Raw genomic sequence first — 25,812 nt, 5'->3', positions numbered from 1 at the left:
TTCGTTAAGGGTTAAAACATTTGTTGTATTTGAACATCAAGCTCAGAATGTTTGCTTTCTTTCTTATGAAATTTAGCATAAGTATTTTTTTTTTCGGTTCCCACAGATTAGCAAAATCTTAATGTTTGAGGCCTTCCATATCCACTTAGGACAGCTCGTGCAGCTTTGAGAAGGAACAACCCGAATTTTACAAGGTGCCGACGAATGAGAGAGAATGGAGAAATACAGGGAGAGGCTCCTAAAGTTTTCACATAACGACTTCATTCCTCCGAAGCACATACTAAGTTTTAATGATAATGGAACTCTGGAATTCCAAAAGGGACAGACCTCAGACAAAATTGTCTGGCACTGGAAAATTCTTCACAACAAAGATGCCCACACCTGGAATACAGACAGTATTACAACTCTGACGAAATGCAATTGCTAATCAGTAAACGCTCCCATGCCGATGTGAATGCCGCAAACACAAAATGAGACTGACCTACTAAAACCAACTACAAAAGGATTTATTAATGCATGTTTATATAGCGCGAACTTTAAATAGCATCACACCTTCTGGAATATTCATACCTATGCAGCCTATCTTTCATGTTAACAGACGCTACAGATGTCGACATGTAAGGAATTTAAATAATTCAGGCATAAACTCTCAGACACGAGTATTAGGAAAAACAACAAAACACACTGATGGAGGCAAACGTACGATAGGATTACGAGAAGACGATGTCAGATTATGTAGCTCAGAAAGGGGGCGTTAACAAGCATGAAGACCCGCTTCCTTCCACTTTAAATTATGAACTGTAAAATTAATTTACCAGCCATACACTGCGCAAGGTATGCAAGGCTATTGTTACTTTCCGAGTAACTATAAACGCCTACAGAATATCACAAAGGTGCATGTCCCCGTGCACCAATTACTGCTGGGAGGGTGCGCATCAGAAAGAAACATCCACCTCACTGAATGAATGAATCTAAACATTTTAGGACCACGAAGCTGCCTTGGGCGTCCTAGCCGTACACCTCTATAAGACTTAAATATAAGGTTTTTAACCATCCTGGCCAATGATGGGTGAGGGCGGGTGTCGCTAGTTTCACCTCACCTGTCAAAAGACGCTGAAGCTACTTAAGACGGTCAGGGGACTCGCGGATCAAAAATACGCAGCTGGGTTAGGGATCTGGAAAGAGCTGCCCGTGAGGAAACTCCAGCACGGGTCCGCCTCCCTCATGGTGTCCGTGCCGAATGCGCACAGCACCCTTAGAGACCGGGTGCTCGCTTTCCGGGGAGGCTGCTGCGCGTCGCGTCATGATGACGCACAGCCGCCGCGACGCCTGCCAACCGTCGCGGCGGAGAAAGGAAGGCTCGTTGCTGCTGAGCCGGAGGTGGTCGGTGTCCGACTCCGACTCACGGGGCTACTTAGCCCAGCTCTGAAACACGAGATACCAGTCACTTGTGAGCGCTGACACTGAAAAGAAGCTGTTTCTGCACTTTAGATTGGGTTGTTTACGGCGGTCCACGAACATATTCAAAGACTGACATTTAAGTTTGTTTATTTTGTTTATGAATCTGAATAACCGTAAAACGACAGTTCATGGTTGGCAGTGTATCGTTCCAATTCATTCAGTTGAGCATAAGTCAATCTCAGCTTTAATCTTAATAGTAGGATGGCATCTAAGTATATCTAATCGAAAATATGAACATGAAAAGGAAGTGGTCCTGACCAAGGAACGTTTGTTTTGGAGTTTTTCGTTGTTAGCAGTGTACCCAGGGGCGTAGCTTGGGCAGTAAAATTGGAAGGGGAGCGAGGGGGTGCATAACTGCCAAGTTTTCAGAATGGTTGTTGTAATGTTGTAGGTCTGCCTGAAAGAAGACACTTGGATACGGAAATTTGGGGGTCAATAACTGCTTTATTCCATCTCTGGGAGAGAGCGCCAGGCAAGACACGACCGCGCGGTCGATTCCCCGATTCGCGCATGCGCACTGCTCATTAGCGCTGTCCTCGCGCACTACGTAGCCACGCAGCGTGCGAGGACTAGAGCGCGACACTACATATCTCCCCTTTTTTATATTGCCCAATGAATATACGGTCCTTACTGTTATATCCTTACATCCTACAACCTACCAAGTGTCTTAGCAACAAGCTCTGCATTCTGTAAGGGTTACCATGGTTGATGGAATTGTAAGGAGAAGTGAGAATGTACTGGCGGTTGCAGGGAGAGGAGGCATCTGGGGGTTGTTCCTACGTCTTAAAACTTACAGTCTTGCAGGGTGCTAGCTCCCCTCTAGATAAAAGTCTCGGAAGCGACTGGGTCTTACCACCACTCTGCCTGCTCTGGTACACCTTACCGGAGTGGAGGAAGCATCTGGGGTACCATCCTTAGCTGGGCTCCCCACCCTGTCTCGGGGAGTACCTCGTTCTCCTCTCCTCGGAGTACCTCTCTCCTCTTCCTGCAGTTCCTCCGTCTCCGTCGTCCCTTGATCTTCCTGCTCCTCGCGGCTCTCTTCCGCCTTCGTGTCTCTTTCTTCGGCTGATTTACTTCCTTCGGTTTCGCTTGGTTTAGGTTCTTGTTGTGTCCTTTCATTCTCTTCCAGGGGCCATCTTAGAATCTTGTTGCATTTGGACATGCGATCTTGGGACCACACATTCCCATCGCTGAGCAATGCTGCCCTCTCGTACACTTCCTTCACCTGTAGAGGTGGACTGTACTTGCTGTCTCCCTTCCTTTTCCGTATAGCTAATCAGACTCTCACCCATTCTCCTCTCTCCAGGGTTGTTTCCTTCACTTTTCTCCTCTGATTGTAGTACTCCGTGTATATCTTCTGGGCCTTCTCCAGATTGTGCTGTACCACTGCGGGAGACCATTTACTGGTGATCGTCTTCTCTCTCCATGTCACGTTGTCCTTGGTGAAGGGGTGTCTTCCTCTTAAGATTTGGAATGGGCTATACCCCGTGCCCGTGGGGGTGATGCGGTAGGCCCAAATCATGTTCTGTACCTCCATCTCCCAATCCTTTCCCATCATGATGGCTGCTTGAATGGACCCCATAAGCACTCTGTTGAATCGTTCCACCTGTCCATTACTCGACGGTTGTTACACTGCGGTGTGTAGTAGTTTGATTCCGTTCCTCTCGGCGTACTTGTACCACTTTTCCAACGTGAATTGAGGTCCATTGTCACTCGGGATGGTTCTCAGAATACCTTCCCTTAGGAAAACGGCGGTTAAAAACTTAATCACTGTCTCTGCATCCATTACTTCTTGTATGTGTATCTCCGGCCACTTCGAATATTTGTCGACTAGAACACATAGGTATTGGGGCGTTCCATGGTTGTCCAGCACGGGTCCCAGAATGTCCACGGCCACTTCTTCCCACGGGCCACTCAGTAGTGTGAACTTCCCCAAAGCTGGTCGTAGGGGATTCAGTGTTTTGTCCGCTCTTTGGCACTGATCGCATTCTCTCACATGCCTTTCCACTTGAGCGTCCATTCCTGGCCACCAGTACATGTGCTTCGCTCTCGCTTTGGTTTTTACTATTCCTAGGTGTCCTTTGTCTAGTAGCGCGATCAGTCGAGAAACTAACGCTGCCGGGGAACTACTTTATCCCCTCTGTACAGGAATATGCCTTTGTCCCCCACTGATAGTTCCTCTCTGACTTCGTAGTACTTCCTGAGTGCCTCACCTAGCCGTTTTTTCTCAGGCCATCCATGTATTATGTTCTCTTTGACTTCGCTAATCTCCCTGTCTTCTTCGTACGCTATGGTCCAGTCCTGCTTACTTATCACTCTTTCTGGATCTTCCATCACCGCTACCATTTCTTCTTCTTCTATTGATGTGTTCGGGGCTTCTTCCATGGCTGCCGCTCTACTAAGGTAATCTGCTACTTTGTTACGTGTCCCCGGTATGTACTCCACATCATACTGTACTCTAGTAACTTGAGTGTCATTTTTGCGATGCAGGGTGTGGCACTGGCATGCCCACTCGAGTGAGCACTTTGACTAGTGGCTTATGATCCGTTTTGAGTTTGAACCTTGTGCCCCATAGAAATTGGCGGAACTTCCCCATGGCCCACACCACCGCTAGCATCTCCTTCTCGATTACGCTGTATTTCTGTTCAGTGGGTGATAGCGTTCTTGATGCGAAACTGAGGGTCTCCGTCGTTCCATCTCTCCTCTCCTGCATGAGGACTGCCCCCAGTCCTTTCTCGCTGGCATCCGTCGTCAGCATTGATCGACGAGCGGGTCATATCCTTGCAGTGGCACTGCTTGGCTGATGTCTTTCTTCAGGGTTTCAAATTCCTTTTGTGTTTCCTCTGTCCACTTGTATACCGTTTTGTCCCTTGTTAATTGTCGTAGGTGGTGTGTCTTGGTAGCAAAATGTTGCACAAACTTGCTGTAATATTCTGCCATCCCCAGGAAGGATCGCACCTCTTCTTTGCTGGATGGGGCCTTAGCATTGCATATCGCATCCACATTTGCGCGTTTAGGCGTGATGCCTTGTCCTCCTATTTCATGACCCAGGTAGGTGACAGACGCCATTCCCAGTCGGCACTTCCCCATTCCGCGGTCAGGCCGTTATTTTCTAGCACACGGAGTACCTTATCCAGCTTCTCATCATGGTTTTTTCTATCTGTCCCCATCACCAGTATGTCATCTTGGAAGTAATGAATGCCCTCGATGTCCTGGAATAGGCGATGCATTAATTTCTGGAACACCGCCGCTGCTGAGGCGAGGCCGAACGGCATTCTGTGAAATTGGAAGCATCCAAAGGGTGTTATAAAAGATGTCAGTTTCCGGCTTGTCGGATGTAGGTCTATCTGGTGATAGGCCGAAGTAAGGTCAATGGTGGAGAACCACTTTACCCCCTTAGTCTTGGACAACATTTCTTCGATACGAGGTAATGGGAATCTTTCCACGATTAGGCATTTGTTCAGTTCTCGAAGGTCCACACACAGGCGGACTTTCCCATTTGGTTTCATTGCCACTACCAAGGGAGCGAGCCATTCCGAACTGTCTATAGGCTCTATTATTCCATTTTGCTCCAGTCTACGGAGTTCCATTTGCACTGCTTCTTTTATGGCTAGGGGCACGTTGCGGACTTTGTGGGATACTGGTCTGGAGTTCTCTTTGAGTACGATTTTGTGTGTGAATTTCTCCAGTTTCTCGACCTTCCCTCCAAATACCTTGGGGAATTTGCTCTTCATCTCTTCCAGTCCTGGCCAGCTCCTCGGCGCTGTCATAAGCACCTGGGTGTCTCCGCCTGGGTCCAACTTGATCCCTAGATCACCTTGATCCATCCATCCTAGGACCGATGGGCCCTTCTCCGCGACATATAGTTTGCACTCCGCACTTCTTCCTCTGAATTCGGAGATCAACTTCCTGTATCCCACCATGGGAATCGGTTCACCTGTGTACGATACTGGTCGTATGTCTGGTGGTTCTAGCCTTGATCCCAACCTGGGCTCGAATTCTTCCTTCCATACTGCTCTTTGGATGATAGTGTATGGGGATCCCGAGTCTATTACTATCTTGATTCTCACTCCTCCTATGACCATGTCACATTGCGGTTTGCGGGAGCGCTTTCTATCAATTCCCAGTACTTGGTCCTCTACGCATAGTACCCCGTCGTCTTCCTCTTGTTCTTCTACTTCCTCCTGTTGATCTTGCGTCACGTACTTCACCATCGGTCTCTTCGTTTTTCGTCGACAAACCTTTTCATAGTGTCCCATTATGCCACAGAACATACACTTCGCTCGAAACGCAGGGCAACGTTTGTCTTGGGCTGCATGTGCTTGGCTTCCGCACCTGTAGCATGACCCGTTGTTGTTTCTATTCTGCTTCCATGTTTGCCCCTGTTTTCCTTTCCATTTAGTTGGTCCTTTACCTTCCGGAGAAATGGTTTTGCTCCTTCCCTGTGGTTCGCCGTCGTCGACTTTGTTCACCATGGTCTTCTGGAGCGTCTCCCTTTTTGCTGCATCCGCGCATCTTTTTGTCAATTCCGCCTTTTTTACCATGGCAATTACTTCTTTTAGTGTCGCCTCGCTGTTTTCCCACAGCTTGTCTTGCACACTTTTGTTGGTGGTGTGCAATACTATCTGATCTTTTATGAACTCATCATGCAGCACTCCATACTTGCATGTCACCGCTAACTTTCTCAACGCTGCCACATAATCGTCTATAGATTCACCGGTCTCTTTTTTCCGTTGTTGGAAATTGTATCGGTCAATGGAAACACTCACCGCCGGGCGGTAGTGGTTGTCGAGATCCTCAATGGCGTGCTTAAATAAGTCTTCGTCGGCAGCTTGTCTGGGTGTGGGGACCAGGTTCTGAAAAACTCTTATGCCTTCCGGGCCTAAGTTGTGCAGGAGAATCCGTTTCTTCCTCGCGCTGGGGAACGGTTCTCCGTTTTCGTCTTCTAGCGCTGCGATATAGTTCTTGAAATACTCTCGCAAATCCTCCCACTTCATTTGGGGTTCTCCCGGTCTCGGCAGGAACGGGATTGGCGTCGTCAGCGAAGATCCTTGCGCGCTCATTTCGGCGCGTCTTTCTGGTGCCGCCGCTGGGCTTCTTGGACTGCCTGGCGCGTCCGCGCTTCCTTCCTGCGCCTGCTTCTGTCGCGTTTCTTCTGCTCACCCGGCTCTGCGTGCTGCTGTCTCCCCCAGGTTCCCGATGGTTTGGAGTCTTCTCTGTCCTTATCTTGCCTTCTACCCCCTTGCTGGTTTCTCACCCTGTAGTTTGCTCCTGTCTGTTCTTATTGCCTCTGCCGCGCTCTCCCTCGGTTATGTGCACCTCGAAGATGGTCTTCCTACTTGCAGTCCCCAGTGGTGGCTTCCAGGCTGGCCTGTGCTTGCAGGAGTGGTGGGTATGGTCTCTCAATTTTCTTCACCACGTTCTTTAAGATCCCATCCTCGTCGCCACTGTAATGTTGTAGGTCTGCCTGAAAGAAGACACTTGGATACGGAAATTTGGGGGTCAATAACTGCTTTATTCCATCTCTCGGAGAGAGCGCTGGGCAAGACACGACCGTGCGGTCGATTCCCCGATTCGCGCATGCGCACTGCTCATTAGCGCTGTCCTCGCGCGCTACGTAGCCACGCAGCGTGTGAGGACTAGAGCGCGACACTACAGTTGTGTGAAATTTCCATGTTTCCAGCGTGCAAATGGGTGACATTCACTGCCTTGTATGACTTCGGATCACAGGGTTCACGGTTCGATCCCCGGCTCCGGCAGCAGCTCAGCTCAGGCACCATGTGACTCTGGGTAATAGATCAGTTCATTTCCACGACGGCCCCCAGCGCCTTGAGACCCGTAAGTGTGAGTAGTTCGCGCTTTACAAATACAGATTTAATTTTAATAATTTAACCATGTAGCCTTACAATATTTGCAAGTTGTGTGAAAATCTTACGCTCCTGTTGGGAGCAACAAATAAGCAAAACATGAAGGTGGTGTCCCCCACATGACAATATGTATTCTTGCACATCAAGCACTCCCGTACTCGTACCTTGTACCTAGATAACTGAACCTGATTATATGTAACAATGTGACATTTTATTATCATAGTAGTTTACAAATATTAAAAACAATGCTTTAAAAAATCACAGCCTCTCAATTTCTGGTAATTCTAATCACAAATTAATCTCTTAATATATCCAGAGGCACAATTTATACATCCATGTACATAAGTTAAATACACATGAAATCACCAATATCTCCATTAAAATAACACAAATATATGGTTGTTCATATGTACAAGTAAAAATACAGTAAGCAAAACCATAGAGTTGTCGACGTGGCGTTTCGGTGGATGAGATTAGATAAAACCACCTTCTTCAGGACTTTAATTACATGATAACAGTGATCTATTGGTGAAAATATAAAACATGATTACTACTATATTAAAAATATCACAATCGCATATACAGAGTTCAGTTATTATTTACACATCCATTCTTATTAATGACTATCCATTGATACTCATTCATACTGATGTATTAAAAAAAGGTTGGGAATTTAAATTTGTTTAAAAATTTTTCAAAACAGATGGATTCATACCCTCTGTCGGGGTATCAGTATTATCTTAAAGTTCACAGACAGTGCCACCCAAATTCATATTATAATCCCCCAATTAATTTGGGATTCTCCTTTTTTATCTAGTATATAGGCCCCTCAAATAGTCTGGAGATACTAAATTTAAATACCTGTTTGCAGTCCACAGAATACATATATATTTATTCAGGGATTCAGAATCTGGTTATATTCTGCAATCAAAGGATAATTTGTATGTAACTTGTAATAATGGGCTCAATCATTCCACCTCATATGTCACTGCCAGTCTACTTCTTTACCTTGACTGGGATAACACCCCACTGGAAATTTCAATTGTTCCTTAACATCAAACTTCAGCTTTCGAAATGAAATCTGGTTAGACACTCTAAGAAAAGAAAATACCAGATACCAATAAGGTTATTGTCACTGGGTCTTCTAAACTTACTTTTAATTTTAAGTCCCAGTCCCTCGTTTATTTTGCTTACCAATTTCATTCGTATTCTCCGACTATATCTTTTTCTTTATATGGAGGTAAATCCTATTTTCTATCTACTAGTACGCTCTTCTTGCTGGGCAGTTACCCTTATGGAGTCAGCATAAGAAGATTCCTAATGCAAAAAGGGAACACATTTAATATCGTATACATTTTATCATAGGTTATTTTATATTCCTAATGCAATCAAGTATATTAATATAACTAGCAACTAAAAAATATATGCGTTAATGCTAATACCCAAAATTACATACAGTCACTGTGCATTGCCTTAGTGCTCTGTTGTAGATAGGTTAACATGCTGCTACAATTCTAACAGCATGAAAATACCCAAATTCTACATTAAATCAAAAATTAAAACGAAAATAAAAAAACACTCAGGTATTTGCCTTAACGGCCTATCATCAGGCCACTACCCTAGGACACAGTGACTATCACAGCGATTTTAAAACACTACCCTGTGTTTTTAGGAAACAGAATTATTCTACTTCAACATGTCTAACACAGGACTTCGTGAGGGCTCTCCCTTCTCTCACACTTACTTTTACTTGATGCCAGGTCCTGTCTCTACGATCGGGTGTCTATCTATTTAGCGAGGTACGTGGCACACCGTCCGTCTTCTTTATATTCTATTATGCACGAGTGCGTGCCTCTTTTTATCTTTTATCTTTTTTCAAAAATGGTTACATACGTCATAACTTTATTGGTACACACGTATCACCGACAACGGGATTGTCTACAACAAAGCCACTGAGTATTAATAGCCTTATAATTACCTTAGCTAAAAATCTTTTACCTTTAATATATAAGCCGCAGTATGCTGCTAAAAAAATTATTTCATATTTTACTAAGTGGCATCTCATTGGATGCACACATGCATTCCTATTGTTAAAAATGGAGAGTTTATACATACTCATAACAGTATATCCACATTAATCCTCCCTAACTGGCTTAAACAAATATTTTTTATATTTATAACAACAATGCGTATATTCTTACATGATCAGTTCGATGTACTGTATTTTGCACAAATGCACTAATTAAAACATTGCTGTTGCGCTTACAGAACGTTATCCACAAAACCTTTTTTGTAACGTTGTATTGTTCAAAAGAAGTGATTTATTATTCCTTATAAAAATGTGGAGAAAAAATTACTCGGAGCCGGAGAAACTGATATGGAGACAAACCATTGTAAGATACAAAAAAGATATCATCGCAGCCAAAGCAAACTATTTCGCCGACTTACTACTCCACAGCTCTAATAAGTCCCGTGACACTTTCAGGATAATCAGAGAGTTATCCAATCCGGATTGTGCGAACAGTCAAATTAAGCCCTCACAAGAATTATGCGATGATTTAGCTTCCTTCTTTCAGGAAAAAATCACTAAAATCATTGAGGGAATGAAGGGTGCTTCTATCTCCTCTGAGCAGGATATCAGTAACCCCAAGAATAGGGAAAAGAGCGAAGACAACGCAGGACGACCCAACCCAAAGGCTACCTTAGAACATTTTAAAGTCCTTACTGAACAAGACTTCACTAAAACTGCTCTTAATACAACTTCAGGGTCCCCTCTGGACCCTTTGCCCCACAAAATAGTAAAGGAGTTCAGGGATGACCTTTTCCCAGTATTGCAACAGCTTTGCAATCAATCCCTCATTTCTGGCACAGTGCCAAAAGAATGGAAATTGGCGGTCGTTAACCCCCTATTAAAGAAACCTAACCTAGACCCGAACTGCAAAAAAAACTACCGTCCTATATCGCTCCTGCCTTACCCTATAAAGATCATAGAGCGGTGGGTCAGCAGATCCCTTACACTCTTCCTAGAAACCAACAACATCCTGGAAGAGGAGCAATTCGGTTTCAGACCAGCTCACGGAACCGAGTCAGCTCTGCTGACAGTTCTGGATGACCTGCGAATGAGGGCGGACAGGGGGGAATCAGCAATCCTGATTCTGCTGGACCTGTCCGCCGCTTTCGATACGGTGAGCCACGACATCCTGCTGACAAGACTAAAAAACATTGGAATCGGCGGAGTGGCGCTTGATTGGTTTCACTCCTATTTAAAAGACAGATGGCAGGCAGTAGCCATCCCCCCATATCAGTCGGAATTTATCAAAGTCCCACATGGCGTCCCACAAGGGTCCGCAATCAGCCCGATACTTTTTAATATATATATGCAACCCCTGTTGGGCATTATCAAGGCCCACGGTATCAGCGTGATCAACTATGCGGATGACACGCAGCTGATGATTTCCCTTGATGGTGCCCAGGCCAACCCACTCACGGCTTTCCATACCTGTATGGCAGAAATGACAATCTGGCTAAACCAGAACTCACTACAATTTAATAGTGATAAAACGGAAATAATGCACTGCGCAGTTGGCAGAATTACCAGAAGTCTACCCACCGATTTTTGGCCCATGGACTTGGGGGAGTCATTAGCCCCAGTGAAATCAGTGAAGAATCTCGGAGTCAGCTTTAACGACCGTCTGAGCTTAGAGACCAATGTCAACAAGCAGATGAGTAGCTGCTTCGCCTTGATGAGAGGACTGCGAAAGCTGCTACCCCTCTTACCAGCGCAGGTCAGAACCACCATAGTTAGGAGCACCATTCTCAGCCGCCTGGACTACTGTAATGCTCTGCTTCTGGAATCCCCGGCCTATTTGATCTCCAGATTGCAAAGCATCCAGGCGGCAGCAGCGAAGCTGGCACTCTCCCGAGAGTGAAGATCCTCTACCACCCTCGCTCTAGCCGATCTTCACTGGCTACCTGTACATCAAAGGATCTGCTTTAAATCCCTCTGCATTGTCTTTAGGGCAGTACACGGAATGGGCCCCCGACCACTTCAAAAGAAATTCAAATGGTATATACCCACACGGTCCCTCCGTTCCTCATCTTCCAATCTGATAAGCATACCCAGAATCAGGAAAGCCACTTATGGTGGCAGAGCTTTCAGCTTAGCCGCAGCCCATCTGTGGAACAAATTGCCTATCGACATCAGGAAAACAGACGAACTGATGGCTTTCCGTAAAAAGGTGAAAACATGGCTTTTCCCCAAAGTCTAATTTCACCAGAACTTTTATACTCCCCCCTCCTCTGTTGCACAGTATTTTCAGCAATATGTACACAGCGCCAGGATGCCCGTAGGGTTACAGTAGCGCTCTACAAATGCTATAAAAAAAAAAAAAAAAAAAAAAAAAATTCAATCATAGGGTTACGTTGGCAATACTGTGCAAATGTATCGTTCATAGCATTATTAGTACATATCAACGTTGGATGAAATTGTCTCCTAAACCCCACATAATCATTGTTTCAGCCTGCACCTTTTATCAAACTTCGGTGTGTATCCTACCCTGTTCCCCATTATTAATTAAAAGTAAAAGAAACATTACAGAACACTTTAACATTTTAAATTTGTAATCCAAATGAGGATCCTCAATGAACCTATGCCAACCTACAATATCAGACATTCCCTCTCTTCCCGATTATTAAGTCCAGATTTATAGGTGTTAAACTTGCTCATGAAAAACTGCTCTCTTTTTCCTCTTATTATCTATGTCGCCCCCTATACTCGAACCTCTAATACATTCCAGTATACACCATTTGATATCCTTCTCGGTGTGTTTGCATTGTAACCAATGTTCTGCTATGGGGCTTTTTTCTTATTGGTTCTGATTGCGGACTTGTGTCCGTTAAGACTTTTCCACATCTCTCTCTTTGTTTCACCTACATAACCTTTTTTTGCATGTGCATACAATCAAAGAAACCACATTTTTAGTTTTACAATTCGTCATCATCCTGTTGGGAGACCAGCAACTTATTTCTTGCCCTGAGGTGCAAGGAGTAGGCTTCTGCCTGTAAATACATCATAGCATGGCAAGGCATAAACTGAACTGTGACATGCAGCTCTCTTCGGACAAATAAAGCCTCAGCCCTTATTGTTCAAATAGGATACTTTCGGCCAGTAGTGGCTTTTTAGGCAACATCACATTGAATTCTGGGATATGTTTTGATATAGGTTTTAGAGCGATACTAAGCCAGACTGTTGAAATATTACATGCCAGTAGTATCCTTGCACTACGAGCTCTAGGAGGATGAGTCCTGACTCATTTTGTAAAAATGTTTTATCCAGTGTGTGGTATTCTGCTCTTCTTGATGTTTAGTCCTTCCTCTGTATTCTGTGCCCTGCTGCTCAGCCAGTGTGAGTGATGTCATAGAATGTTCATGTGTGTTTGGTTGAGTGAAAAGTCAGTTGGAGAGTGTGGGCTGAGCAGCTGGGATGCTGCTCCCAGTGGGGATACTGTTACTTCTACTACCTTGTAACCTACTATTCTGTGACCTAAAATGCCTACTTTAATCCGAAGAATAAACCATAATCTAGTGTTATCATCATCTCTGCCTACCCTCTTTCTTAAGTTATTACATAGTCTTGGGCAGACAGTCCAACAAAAAGAGATAAAGAAGCAGACAACTGCTGCCTGCTTTTTTTTTTAGGGTAGAGGGGTAAGGTAAAACATGCCTTTACTGTTGAGAAGTGGGAGATTGTTGGTTTGTAAGCATATTTTATAGCTGGACTGTGGACTGGGAAGGCCGATATATTGTTTGAGACTTTTATAATTAGGTCTTTGAGGTAGCCACGTGATTTATAAATGGACTTTGATTGATTGAGCTTACATACAAAAGGTCTCTGGTAATCCAAATGCTGCATAGTTCAACTGCAAACTTTCAAAATGTTTGCCGCTGCACTACTGGAGATCTGCAGGCCTTGTGTTAAATCATAGTGACAAGCTGTGACTGGGGGAACAACAGGGACCCGTTTTTTTATGGTCCCGGCTGCTTGAAAACAGAGATAAGAGTGTGTCTGTGTATTTTTGTCTAAAAGTATATGTAGAAATCACAAGTGAAATCCAACAAACACCTCACCATACTGACTTAAAGCACCGTAGTCAACTATTTACTACAGAATACATTTATTAAGAGGAGTATAACACCCCAAACGTGCCCGCTGAAGCTACAACTGAGTGTACCGTTTCCATTGGAATTTACATTGTTCATACACCATGGCGTTGCTTTCAATCCACAAGACATTAGAAGGAGTTTTTCAAATGTATTCCTCCAGAGGCTACTGATGTTTAAGTACTTATTCAAACCCCTCAGCAAGTTTCCGTTTAAATTCTGCTGTTTGAGTTTTTGTCGTAGGAGGCAAAACTCCATTGTTCCCCTTTTCATTTTCTTATTTCTTAACCTGCCATTCATTTGTCATTTCACCATCTATTGCATGTTAATGTTGTAACCCCAATCCACACCATCACCCAACAAAGCAGGCATACAATAAAATCATTTTAGGCAGAAAACACTCAGACTGCAAATATTCAAGAGTGTGTCAAACTAATTAGATATTTAACAATGGACTAACTCAGCCGAATAGAAATTCTAATCCCGTAATCCTCACTTCTGTACTTCACACTAGAAACGTACTGGGATGTGAATGTTATTCTGTATTATTTATTTTGTTACATTTCAGCTTATTTGTGCATACAAATGTAAAAATAAGTATGCCCATTCTGTTATCCTGTATGGAAAGTTAGGTTTCCACAAAGAGAGGCGGGTGGGAAATAGATTAGTGTAAAAAAGCAAGACTACAGTAATGAAAACTATATGTGAGTAATTTAGGCATTTTCTCTGTAGATGTTCCTGCTGTATGAGTGGAAAAGTAGCACACAATCTATTTTCCAAGGTTATATACTTGTGATAAGCACAAGGAGATGATGGACAGAGTACTGAAATTTTTCAGACACTCACCCACCCCTTCACACATCCGGGTTGAATACATCATCGTTCTTTAACTCACTTCGCCACCCCAGTTCAGACCCAGCTATATGCAAATCAGTCTTGACCCTGTGCCTCATGGGAACAGTCCAGCCCAAACTGCCAAGCCAGGTCTTACCTGGACCGGAAACAAGCATCCTGGGACCGGTTTCGGGGTAATACCCTCTCATCAGCCTGGCTAGCTTGAATCCAGTGGCCCATGGTCCCTTGCTCACTTTGCCACTGGATTCAAGATAGCCTGGCTGATGAGGGGTGTTACCCCGAAACCGGTCCCAGGATGCTTGTTTCCGGTCCAGAGAAGACCTGGCTTGGTAGATCAGGCTGGACTGTTCCCATGAGGCACAGGGTCAAGACTGATTTGCATATAGCTGGGTCTGAACTGGGGTGGCAAAGTGAGCTAAAGAACAATGATGGATTCAACCCAGATCTGTGACTGGGGGTGTGTGCCTAAAAAGTTTCAGTGCTCCATCCATCATCTCTTTGTGTTTGCTATATACATGTGATAACACAGGCCATGGTATAAAAATAATTTAATTTTAATTTAAAATACAAGTAAATCATATATGACAAAGAGATGCAATAGTTGTCGAACTAGCCCACAGCACACATAGTTCCCATAATAAATTATTCTGTCCAGCCAGGAAGAACCGTAACCAGGGTTGCCAAGGCTTTGGTTAAACTAAGTGTCCATTTGATCCAATACCTGTATTGCTAAGCAATGTTGCACTCCTACAACCCATAGGACTGTGCAACATTGTTTCAAAATGATCGAAAAATCACCACCTCAAAAAAAAAAAATCGAAGGTAGTCGATTATATCCTGTCATTATAATTTGGATAAAAGATTTTTTTTTTTAGTTTCTTCAGTAGCAAAACACCTTCCCTTCAACTCCTTCAGTTCAAGGTCTGGTCGCCACTCTATTGTCCCCAAAATAGTTAATTACTCAGTGTCTTTTCAGGTGTAAATCTACAAGTATTTTTGTGGTTACAAGCTACCTACAAATATTGTCAAATACCCATAAACGTGTGCACCAAATAAGCTTGTGGCCGCATCTTCTAATTCGCACCAAGCCACTAATACCAGCAGTTTCACATTGAGTAAATCTCATTAAGATGGGAAAATGTCTTGGTCTAAATCCTGCGTTTATCCCATCGCTGGTGGTCCTCCTCTCCTGCCGCCTCTGCTCCCGATTCAAATATCTCTGAGCGGCTTTAAGTACCTGGGGATATACGTTTCGCTGGACCCGGTGGCTCGCTACGAGCAGAATCTTCTGCGTCCACTTCGGCGGCTGCGGGAGGACACGGCCCGGTGGTGCAGGCTGCCCCTGTCCCCGCTGGGTCGGGCCGCGCTGTTTAAAATGATGTCCCTTCCCAGGTTCCTCTATGCACTCCAGAACTCCTTTGACGTTATCCCAGTGGCCTACTTTCGGGAGGTGGAGAGCCTGCAGAGGAGACTGGTGTGGAACGGCCGGGCGCGTATTGCTCTTGCCAAGCTCACTCTCCCCTGGTATGACGGGGGCATCGCGCTTCCTGACATTCGCAGGTACTATTGGGCCTCGCAGCTATCTGCCATTAACCACGCCACGTATGCGCCCGGCTTGAATCCGGCGTATGAGATGGACAAGTTCCTGCTTCCCGGCGGGAACTACAACAGGGCACTTTATTCCCGCCTGGCTGACCGGACCCTTACGGGTCCTACTAAGATTGCTGTGCGGACCTGGAGGGCTGCCACTGCGGCCACGGGCTGGAGTGAACGAATGACATGTGCTACTCCCTTGTTTGCCTCCGACCGCCTGGGCAGCTTGTGGACCACCAAGGGGTTTGACCAGTGGGACACGATTGGTATCAGCAAAGTGGGAGACCTGTGGCACAAGGGCGCGGTCAAGACTTTCGCGGTGCTCCAGGCCGAATACGAGCTGACCGACAGGGAGTTCTTCCGCTACGCCCAGGTTCGACACGCCCTGCTCTCGGTCTTCGGGGAGGGGACCAAGATCCCTGTTTCCTCGCCCCTCGAGGACCGCGTACTTGACGGACATGTCCCTGATAGTACTATTTCTTTAATTTATAAAAAATTGATTAATCACCGGGCAGATCTCCTGGTGCGCCTTCGGGGGGCTTGGACTGGGGATGGGGTTGAATTGGACGACGAAGACTGGCAGTCTGCACTGTCGTCCCCCAAGGAGGTTGCCATTCCGGCTCGTCTCCGGTTGGTACAGCTCAAGATTCTCCACCGGGTGTATGTCACGGGTCCGCGCTTGGTCGCGATGGGATTCTCCGACGACGGACTCTGTAAGCGAGGCTGCGGGCTCAGCGCCACCTTTCTTCATATCCTTTGGGAGTGTCGCGAGGTGGCGGACTACTGGCGCCGGGTCCACACGGTTATGGGACAGGTCACTGGGGTTGTGCTGCTGCCGGAGGTGCGTCGCTGTGTCCTGAATGTGTGGGAGCCCAATGACTACAACGTGGCTCAGACTCGATGGGCGGCCCTAGGGAACATGATTGCCAAGAGGGATATAGCGCAACTTTGGGGCGCTCAACGGCCGCCCACCGTGTCAGTATGGAAGGAGAATATGGACTGGTGTATGTTTCGGGAGAGGACAGTGTATGTGGCCCGTGGCAAGCCGGGGGCATGGGGTAGAATTTGGGGTCAATGGAATGCGTATCGCGGAGGCATCTGTACGCCCCCCCTGGTAGACACTGATATCGCCATGTCCCCCTGACCCTTGACGGCTCCTAGCGCTTTTTGTAACAACCACATATGGACGTTCATCTCCCTTGACCCCCTTCCCCCCCCCCCTCCGTTCCCGGCCTCCCGGTACTCCTCTCTTTAGCGGATTGCTCAAATGTTCTGACTGGAGTTTCCCGGGGGGAGCCTGAACCGCACTGATATCCCTCGTAACTCGCCTTTTGTTTTTTATTGTTTTTCTTTTTTGTTTCTGTTATTGTTGGACTGACGCTTGCTGTTCTTCGAGGACTATCTTGAGCCACTGCGGGGCAGTGCCCTGGGAACGGATTGCAGCCTTGATATGTGTATATTTCCTTATGTACCTAGCGGCCGGCCCGGGTGGTTGTAGGCCCATACTTGTAACCGAATTATTGTTCAATAAAAACTTTTTCCAAAAAAAAAAAAAAAAAAAATAAAAAAAAAAATAAAATAGTGCCTCAACACCATGTGTGTAAAAAAAAAAAAAAAAAAAAAAAAAAAGATGGGAAAATGTCTTCCTTCAATGACCCATAATTTGGATCATGTAGTTTTTTAATGACTTTAATTGCTCATCTCGATTTCACATGAATCTTCTCAATAGTTTGGACTGAAATTAAAATGGCTGCAACATCTTCAAAGTAACGTTGTTTGTATTGTGTCAGATATTTCGTACATTAGGCTCATGGCCACAATTACATTTCCTACATAACTGTTTTCTAATAGATTAATAAGGAGAAAGGCTACACACTTTCCTGAGATAGGTGCATATGCATCAACATTCTGAAAAGCGATTCCCTATTAGCAAGAAATAAAGAATCGCTGATAAGGAATCGCATTCCGGAATGCATGAACAGATTCGGTATAATTTAGCGTTTCCTTAAAAATTGCTAATAATTACCGAAAACTCAATAGCGATTCCTTAAAATAAAGATTAGCAATTACCGAAATCGGTATTACTGAATTCGGTATTAGCGAGTTCGGAAATAGCGAATTCGCAAAAAACGGGTCGCACAAGAAGCGGGCTGATGACATCACAACCAGGAAATCATCCAGCACATGCCTCATTCACTGCCCTGAGGAGCTCACAGGAGGAGGCAGAGCATACAAGCTGAGGCAAAAGACTTCACCCTCTGAACCCATCCACCCTACCTTCATCCAGGATAGGCAAGGATGCACCTGCCACTTCAGACACGCCCAGGAAGAGGAAGAGAAAGTTCTCTGACAGGGAACTTGAGCATTTTAACGAGGGGGTGAGCAGCAAGCATGACAAGCTGTTTGGGAAGCTGTCACTCAAGGTGCCCGAAGCTGAGATGCGGAAGATTTGGCTTCGCATCAGGGAGAGGGCGAAGGCTGTCGGAGTGAGGCACTGCAGCATCGACGACCTTAAGAAGAGGTGGTATGACCTCAGGAAGAGGGCAAAGGAACGCATTGCCGAAAGGTTCAAGGAGGCAGCTGGCACAGAAGGGGGGCCATCCAGAGTACCTGCCAACACTGCCCTGGAGGAGCTCGTTGAGGGGACCATTGAGCCAGAGGCAGTCGTCGGAGTAACCCAGATGGACACCTCCGGCGCAGCAACCACAGAACACGGTAAGATGCATGCCTGCGCCTATACGCTGCATATTGTATACCCATCCCCATCCCCCCAGGTCAATCACAGTGTGCAGGGAGAAGTGCATAACACATATGCCCTCACATTAGTATTGCATCATGGGAGTCGTAGTCATGTTAGCCAAGTGTGCATGTATGATCACCAATGCACAATAAATTAGATCAGCAGTACAGGCCCAACAGAGTGTCAAATTATGTAATTTATTGTAGGAAATAAATGCTGAATGACAAACAGATGTAGTCACAAAATTAACTAACAATGCACTGTTTCACACACAGATGCATCTCCTGGGGAATCGAATGACAGTGAGCGCCTCATCATCTCCGTGACACCGGCAGATACCGATGGCGAGACTCCGCAGGAAGGGCAATCCCCACCACCGACAATACCACCACCACAGACAACACCACCAAGACGCAGGGCACATGTCCCCTCCCTGCAGGTGATGGATACAGACCCGAGTCCAGCACCCACAAGTGCCCACAGTCAAACACGTGTCACACCGCCAGCCCCATCACCAGCACGTGGCTGAGTCACACAGCGGCGCAGGTCCATGCGCAGTACTGCCGAAGGAGCTGACCAGCCAAGGAACATCTATGGTGGTGTAGAGGCCCAGATGCTGCGTGTTCAGCGCCTGCAGGGCAGACACATGGGGACAATCAACCTCAACATCTCAAAACTCGCCAAACACATGTGCACTCTGACAAACGCTGTGCGGCACATGACCACAGTTGTGGCTGAGGGCAATCGGGACATAAGTCAAATCCTCCAGGAGCTCACCCGTGCCATCCGAGCAGGACAACACAGCGAGCGCAGGAGGCATAGGCAGAACTTGCTCCGTACCACTGAATCGACCAGGGCCATCACAAAGCTCTGCAATAGCACAGCAGTTTTGTCCCGCCGCTCCTTGTCACTGCAGGTGGACCTCGGCCATTACTGTGGGGATGTGGTGAAGGCCTTAGGCCAGGTGACCACTGCAGTGGAACACTTGCAGTCAGGGACATTCAGTGGCAGCAACTTGGGAGGGGAGGAGGGCAGTGAGGCCGCATCCAGTGTGAGTAGCGTGTCGGTGCTGGAGACCTGCACCAGGAGGCGCAGTTCACGCTGCTCCACAGCCACAGAGACACAGTGTGGTGAGGTAGAGGAGACGCGACAGGAGGCTGGGGGTACGTGGGAAGCGGCACTAGACATTCAGTCCTGCATCTCCGACCATGGTGGTGTAACCATGGGCCACTTTAATTTTGCCTTAGCACTCCCGTCATGCCAACGGTGATGTTTTTTGCCACAATGTGTGGAAGCACTGTAATTATGTATAGTAATGTTACATCACTTTCGCAAGTGCTCATGTGAAGTAAACAGTAGCACTCCGAAATATATAGTCATGGCTCATTCTTACCTGGCTCTGAAATGATGTTGTGTGATGTATGTCCGCCTCCTTTGACCTTCAGCTGTGTTTGGCACGTGTGACTGTCGGTGTTGTGCGGGTGGTTGGTCATCCCGATAGTTGTAATTTCTGTCCACCTCTATGGGTATCCCCCTTCTGGTTGCAATGTTGTGCAACATGGCACATACTGCTACAATCCTGCAGCAGGTGTCTGGTTTATATTGCAAAGCACCACCAGTCTTATGTAAGATCCGGAAGCGACTCTTCAGGATCCCGAATGTTCTCTCAATCACATTTCTTGTGCTAATATGTGCCGCGTTGTAGCGTTGCTCCTGTGGTGTTGCTGGGTTGATGTAGAGGGTGAGGATATATTCCCGCAGGGCGTATGCACTGTCACCTACAAGGGGGAAGCAAAGGCTTAGCGGCAGTAATGATGATACATGTGTGATACTGATGTAATGAATAGGTATGAGCACATACCAAGCAGGAGTCCCTCTCCGAATTCTCCATTGAGCAGACGCCTGTGGATGCCACTGTGTCTGAATATATATGAGTCGTGTGTGCTCCCTGGAAATTGTGCCACTATGTCCGTGATGATGTGCTTGGCATCGCACATGACCTGCACGTTGATGGAGTGATAGGACTTCCTGTTACGGAAGATGTACTCATTGGCTGAGGGGGGGCAGATGGGGACATGCGTGCAGTCAATGCATCCTATGACATGGGGGAATTGGGCCACCTGGTAGAATTCCTGTTTGGAGTGGTCCATCTGCTGTGGGGTTGTGGGGAAGCTGATGTGGGTATGTATCATTGTCAGCATGGCATCAATGAATTTACGGAAGAAGCGTGAAAGTGCGCTTTGCGATACGCCTCCTGCTACTGCTATGACCCCCTGGAAACTTCCAGACGCCAGTAGGTGCAGGTTGCATAGGACCTGGACGTGCGCAGGAATGGCATTGGTTCTATGTGTCTGGTGCTGCAGTAGTGGTTCCAGGTCAGCAATTAGGCGCATTATCATGGCACGATTGAGACGGTACTTGTCATATACTCATCCTCATTTTGGCCCAGCAATGTAATGCGCACTCTGAATACCCTCTCCTGGATCCTCCTCCTGCGCTGTGCAGCTGCATTTATTCTCATCCTTCTTGAAAGCACGTAGAGGGCTGCCATTTTGTAAAAGGAAACGGGGTCTCCAGGCCCATTTTTAAAGGCTTTCGGATTGATTACATCTGTGGTACACTTGGACTTTTTTTTTTTTTGTGTGTGTCTGCAACTTTACCTCCTTGTTCTGATTCCCCTTATTCTGCTCATGCTAAATACCGAATTTGAAGATTTTCGGTATTTGCGATTTTTGATGCATTCTTTAGCGATTCTTTAATTGCTAATCGCTAATGCCAGGTGCTATTTGTGTTTTCGGTATTACCGATTCTTTAATTTGCGATTCTTTAATTTTACGGGGATTATTTTAGCGATTCATTATTTTTTCGCTATTGGTGTTGATGCATTGGAATTGGTTGTTTGCCACTCGCTAATGGGAGATTTTAGCGATTCGGTATTTTTGCGAGGAGATTTTTGCTTGATGCATGTGCCAGATAGTGATCAGTATATGCTATTAGATCACTGTGCCATTCAGTGTGCATCATATGTACTTTATTGTTTATTGCTGTATGTATACATGTGTAACTGTTACTATTTTCTGAGCATGCTTGACCTTTAAATATATAATCTGATCATGACATAATGAAACGATACATATGTTGAATGACCAAGCATAAGTTAGCAGTCCATAACACGTAGTTTAGTCTGTGTATAATAGAGCTGATATATTCACACTGCTTAAGCAAAATGAGGCATCACTGATTAGATCACAACATGATGAAAAGCCTTCATCATTTATGTTTACTCCTAGATATGCAGCCCATGTCGTGGGAAGCATTGAGATACAATCAAATTGGTATTCTTCTCTATACATTCGATAAAGTGTTGGGTTACATTTGTCAGTGTTGGTGGGCAGACCTGCAGTGATCCTCTGGCACAGATGCAGCAACTTAAACATCCTTTTTTTCTTAATTGTGTTTACTATATGTGAGAAGTTGGCCTGATGTATGATGTCACTAGTTCTAGTGTACACCTTATATCAGTCCAAACAACCCTTATGGTGATTGGTTGTAAAGTAAACCTTATAGACCAGCTATCCTAGTGGTAGCATGGACAAGAGCAGCCTTAGGCTAAACTCTGAATGGCATGTGAAGCCAGCTGTGATACCATATATAATCCCTTGAATACCAAATGAAAGGACACCACAACAGATATATATATATAATAAAGTGTATTTATTCTAGTCAAACCCTCAGCACTCTTTATGAGATTAGAGGTAAGTACAACACAGTCTTATTTATGCATACATTAAGTCACATAGGTAAGTAATACAGTTAGGCCCTAGGGGCCACGCAAACCATATACTAAAGAAGTGGTATGAGGACCACTGTCACGGAAATAGGATAGGCCTAGGCCTAGGAAATCGCTGGGGCTACCCTACACTAGCAACAGTTAGGAAGTGGGAGGCCCACGGGATTCAGGTGCAGAGTGGAAACACTCACGCGTAATGCGTAAAAGTCGATAGAATTACTAGCAAGTAGAAATTAACAGTTTAAGAACACTTCTGAAGCAGCTAGAGAGTCGAGACTCGGAAACTAGACCCTAGGATAGTCACTACCCTTGTGAGCACCGAAGTACCCAAGTTACCTAGCCCACGGGCTGCGGGTGCATAGGTGTGAACTTGCGTCGGGTTTCGTCGTGGACTTCTATGGATGCCTGAAGGAAAGTTGCTGACAGGCAGTCAGTGAAGAGTGTCCGGTGGATCCCAAGGCTGGGATCAAGAAGAGAGGATACCTGCAAGCAGAAGGGACAGAGTCAAGGTCACTAGCCAGTGACCACGTGGAACCAGGAAGGAACCAGGTGATGTCGTGAAGATTGCAGGTGAAAGGTGAAGCTTGTCGCTGCAGCCACGGGTACCAGGAGGCGTCGAGGACGACCAGGACCAGGAGGCGAGCTGTCCCACGAAGGCTCTTGCTGTCGGCGGCGTCGAAGTCGAACTAGGACTCACCAAGCCTTGGCAAGCGGAACCCACGAAGAACGGAGGACTTGCTTCTGGTGCAGACCAGGAAGGTCTGGGGTGCTTCTCTTTTGCAAAGAAGCGGGAGCCAGTCTGGAGGAGCCAAACCAGCAGTGAAGATTTCAAGGTGTGTCGTCACAAAGGCCACTAGCCAACGGGCAAGCAACCGGACAGACGCGGCAAGCAGGAAAATGCAGAAGGGACCCACGCAGGACTCGTGGAGTGTGGGGGGCTGATCTTCGGTGCAGATGGTGCTTGGGGTTGGGGCTTCTCAATCCCCGGTGCACAACTTCGAGGGTGCCTCAGAAGCTGCGCTGGAAGATACTCGCCACTTTTCCCAGGTAGCCGGTCCCACATCTCTCGTCGCCTCCACGGATCTCAGTTCGGCTGTGGATGTGGATCAGGGTCGGAGAAGTCTGGAAGTCAAGGCTCTGGTCGGGCTCTGCAGTCGGTCCCTCGTATAACTTCAGCAAAGCAAAAGGTAGTCTCTTGATGGTGCCTGTTTGCACAGGGTAGCCACTCCTTGGCCACAAGGGAGATTCTTCAGTCTTCTTCTTTCGTCGAATGTCGAAGGTCCAGAGTTTCTGTTCAAGTTGCAGTTTCAGGATAATCTAATCTCCTGGGGCCCAGCTACCACTTTTATACTAATCTGGGGGGCTGGGTTGCCTGCTAGGTCACGCCTTATGGGTGGGACCTGGGAGGGGGGTGGTTACACCCCCTTCCCTTTGTCCAGTTTCGCGCCAGGACTGGGGCTGGAGTGCCCCAGCACCGGTTTGAACTGGACTATGCACGGGACACCTTGTGTGCCCCAGGCATGTCTCATTCTTTTCATCCCTCCCTTCCCCAATTCACTAAGGCCTGTCTAGGGTGGTGCTCGCACCTCCCAAGGCAGGAAACCTATTGTCCAAGCCTCCCTTGCCGGGATCACTCCCAGCAGCAGGAGGTCAGACTCGTGTCTGTGGCAGCAGCATCCATTTTGTGATGCTGGGGCTCTGGTTAACTTTAACCGGGTAAGTAGGTTACAACATGTCTTCTCCCTCTAGAAGGGAGGGACAATATCCTCATCCCCAGAAATGGGATGGGGGTATTATTCCAAAGTGTTAGACAACTTACACGACATGTTTTGATATAGCCAAACCATAGTTACCATAACCGTTTAAGATTATAAGGCACTTTAAGAGTATATGGTAGGCTATATCATAGAACAGCTATAAGGACATGGTTCCGAAAGCTGCATACAGGCTCAGCTCATGCTAGAGCACCATCTCACATGTTACCAAGCACTCTGCCTCCAGGATTGTTAAGGCCTGCCATAGGAGTGGCTGATAGGTACACATGTGTCTATATGTAAATTGGGTATAGGAATACTACACCTAAGCAAGGAGTGATTACAAGACCTTGCCCCAGCTGAGTGATCAGCCAGTTGTGTCATAATGGAAGGCCAGGCCAGGGGTGGCATAATACATGCTGCAGCCCCTGGTAGGTCTAGGGTACACCTATGCCCTGGGTACCTAAGGTACACTGTACAGGGGCCAATAAGTTGATCCTATCCAAATGGGTTATGCACCTAAAGTACATAGTATCAATTTAGAGAGAGAACAGCAGGGCTGTGGGTCTTATTAGCAGGCCCACAGCCACATCTAAGTCGAAAACCAGTAAAGCAAAAGCAAAAAGTGGGGGTGAACATAGAAAGCAGACCCTATTCTCCTACACTATACACAAGAGTTTTGGCAAGAAGTAAATTCCTGTCCGTGATGCCTGCATTAATCTGTATTACCATGTTGGGATAATTAACCCTCTAGTTGTCTATATATGTTATCTTACAAAAAGTGTATTCATACAGGGAGTTCTGATACACCCTCGAAAGTGGCCACATTTTTAGGTCTCGCCTGAGCCAGCGCATGCGCTGCAGAGGCGAGACATTTAGTAAGCTGCTTCTCAGTGTGCTACCAAAGCGGCCACCAGCTGGCGGTCACACGCACAAGAGCGCGCGCCACGCTCCGCCTCTTACTGCTGCGCGCGCATCCCTCGCGTGCTTTGCACAGAGCGCGTCATCGCGATCACTTTCGCTTTCACCGCGATCGCGATGACATTCGATTTCACGGCCGCGCGGCGTTACTTTTACGGCCGTGCAGCCAATGCTTGTTATGTGAAGAATTCCAGTTAATGTAGCATCGCTTTAACCCCCGTACAACCTCCTACACTCTCAAGTAGCTCGCTCCGCCGCTCCCCTTTCATGTATAATTCATCAAGTGACATCGTTTGAGTCAGCAGCCTGAATCAGGGAAGCGGCTCGAGAGCAAGAAAACAATGCATTTATCGGGTTAGCGCAGCTTCCTAAGTATTAGCAAATGGAAGAGAAGATGTAAACACTGCGCGAAGAGACCGCATGACTAAAGTGAGCGTTTATCTCTTGCGTGTATACATTTCCCACAAATGTTTCCCCGAGGCGTTGGAGCTCGAACACCATCTTTTTGTTCACTAAATCGCATTTGAACCAGGTTGCTTGTCTGTTCTTCATTTGTCAACATTTGGCAAGCCAGACATTTCCATATGTTTTGTGCCGTGGATTCCTTGTAGCATATTTAGCAATTACACAGCCAATTAAGTGCCTAAGTATCTGGGAGATATTGACGTGGTA

The 25,812-nt window shown here is 46.4% G+C and overlaps 1 protein-coding gene across 12 annotated transcripts in view; it reads right to left on the bottom strand.

Annotated features, from left to right (window-relative positions):
- The window catches only part of CYRIB (CYFIP related Rac1 interactor B), a 338,947-nt gene extending 337,639 nt beyond the window's left edge, over positions 1-1,308 (bottom strand). For 8 of the 12 annotated variants that reach the window (XM_085604930.1, XM_085604925.1, XM_085604933.1 and 5 more), the window contains exon 1: positions 1,101-1,285. The gene's annotated coding sequence lies outside the window, so the exon portion shown is untranslated. Of the gene's footprint in view, positions 1-1,100 lie in introns of all 12 variants that reach the window. The other 4 variants (XM_085604926.1, XM_085604927.1, XM_085604936.1 and 1 more) reach the window with 3 other exon arrangements.
- Between the last annotated feature and the right edge of the window lie 24,504 nt (positions 1,309-25,812).

Source organism: Triturus cristatus, chromosome 5_1 (genome assembly GCF_964204655.1).
Source record: "Triturus cristatus chromosome 5_1, aTriCri1.1, whole genome shotgun sequence".
Taxonomy (NCBI): domain Eukaryota; kingdom Metazoa; phylum Chordata; class Amphibia; order Caudata; family Salamandridae; genus Triturus; species Triturus cristatus.
This window is presented reverse-complemented; position numbering and strand designations above follow the sequence as displayed.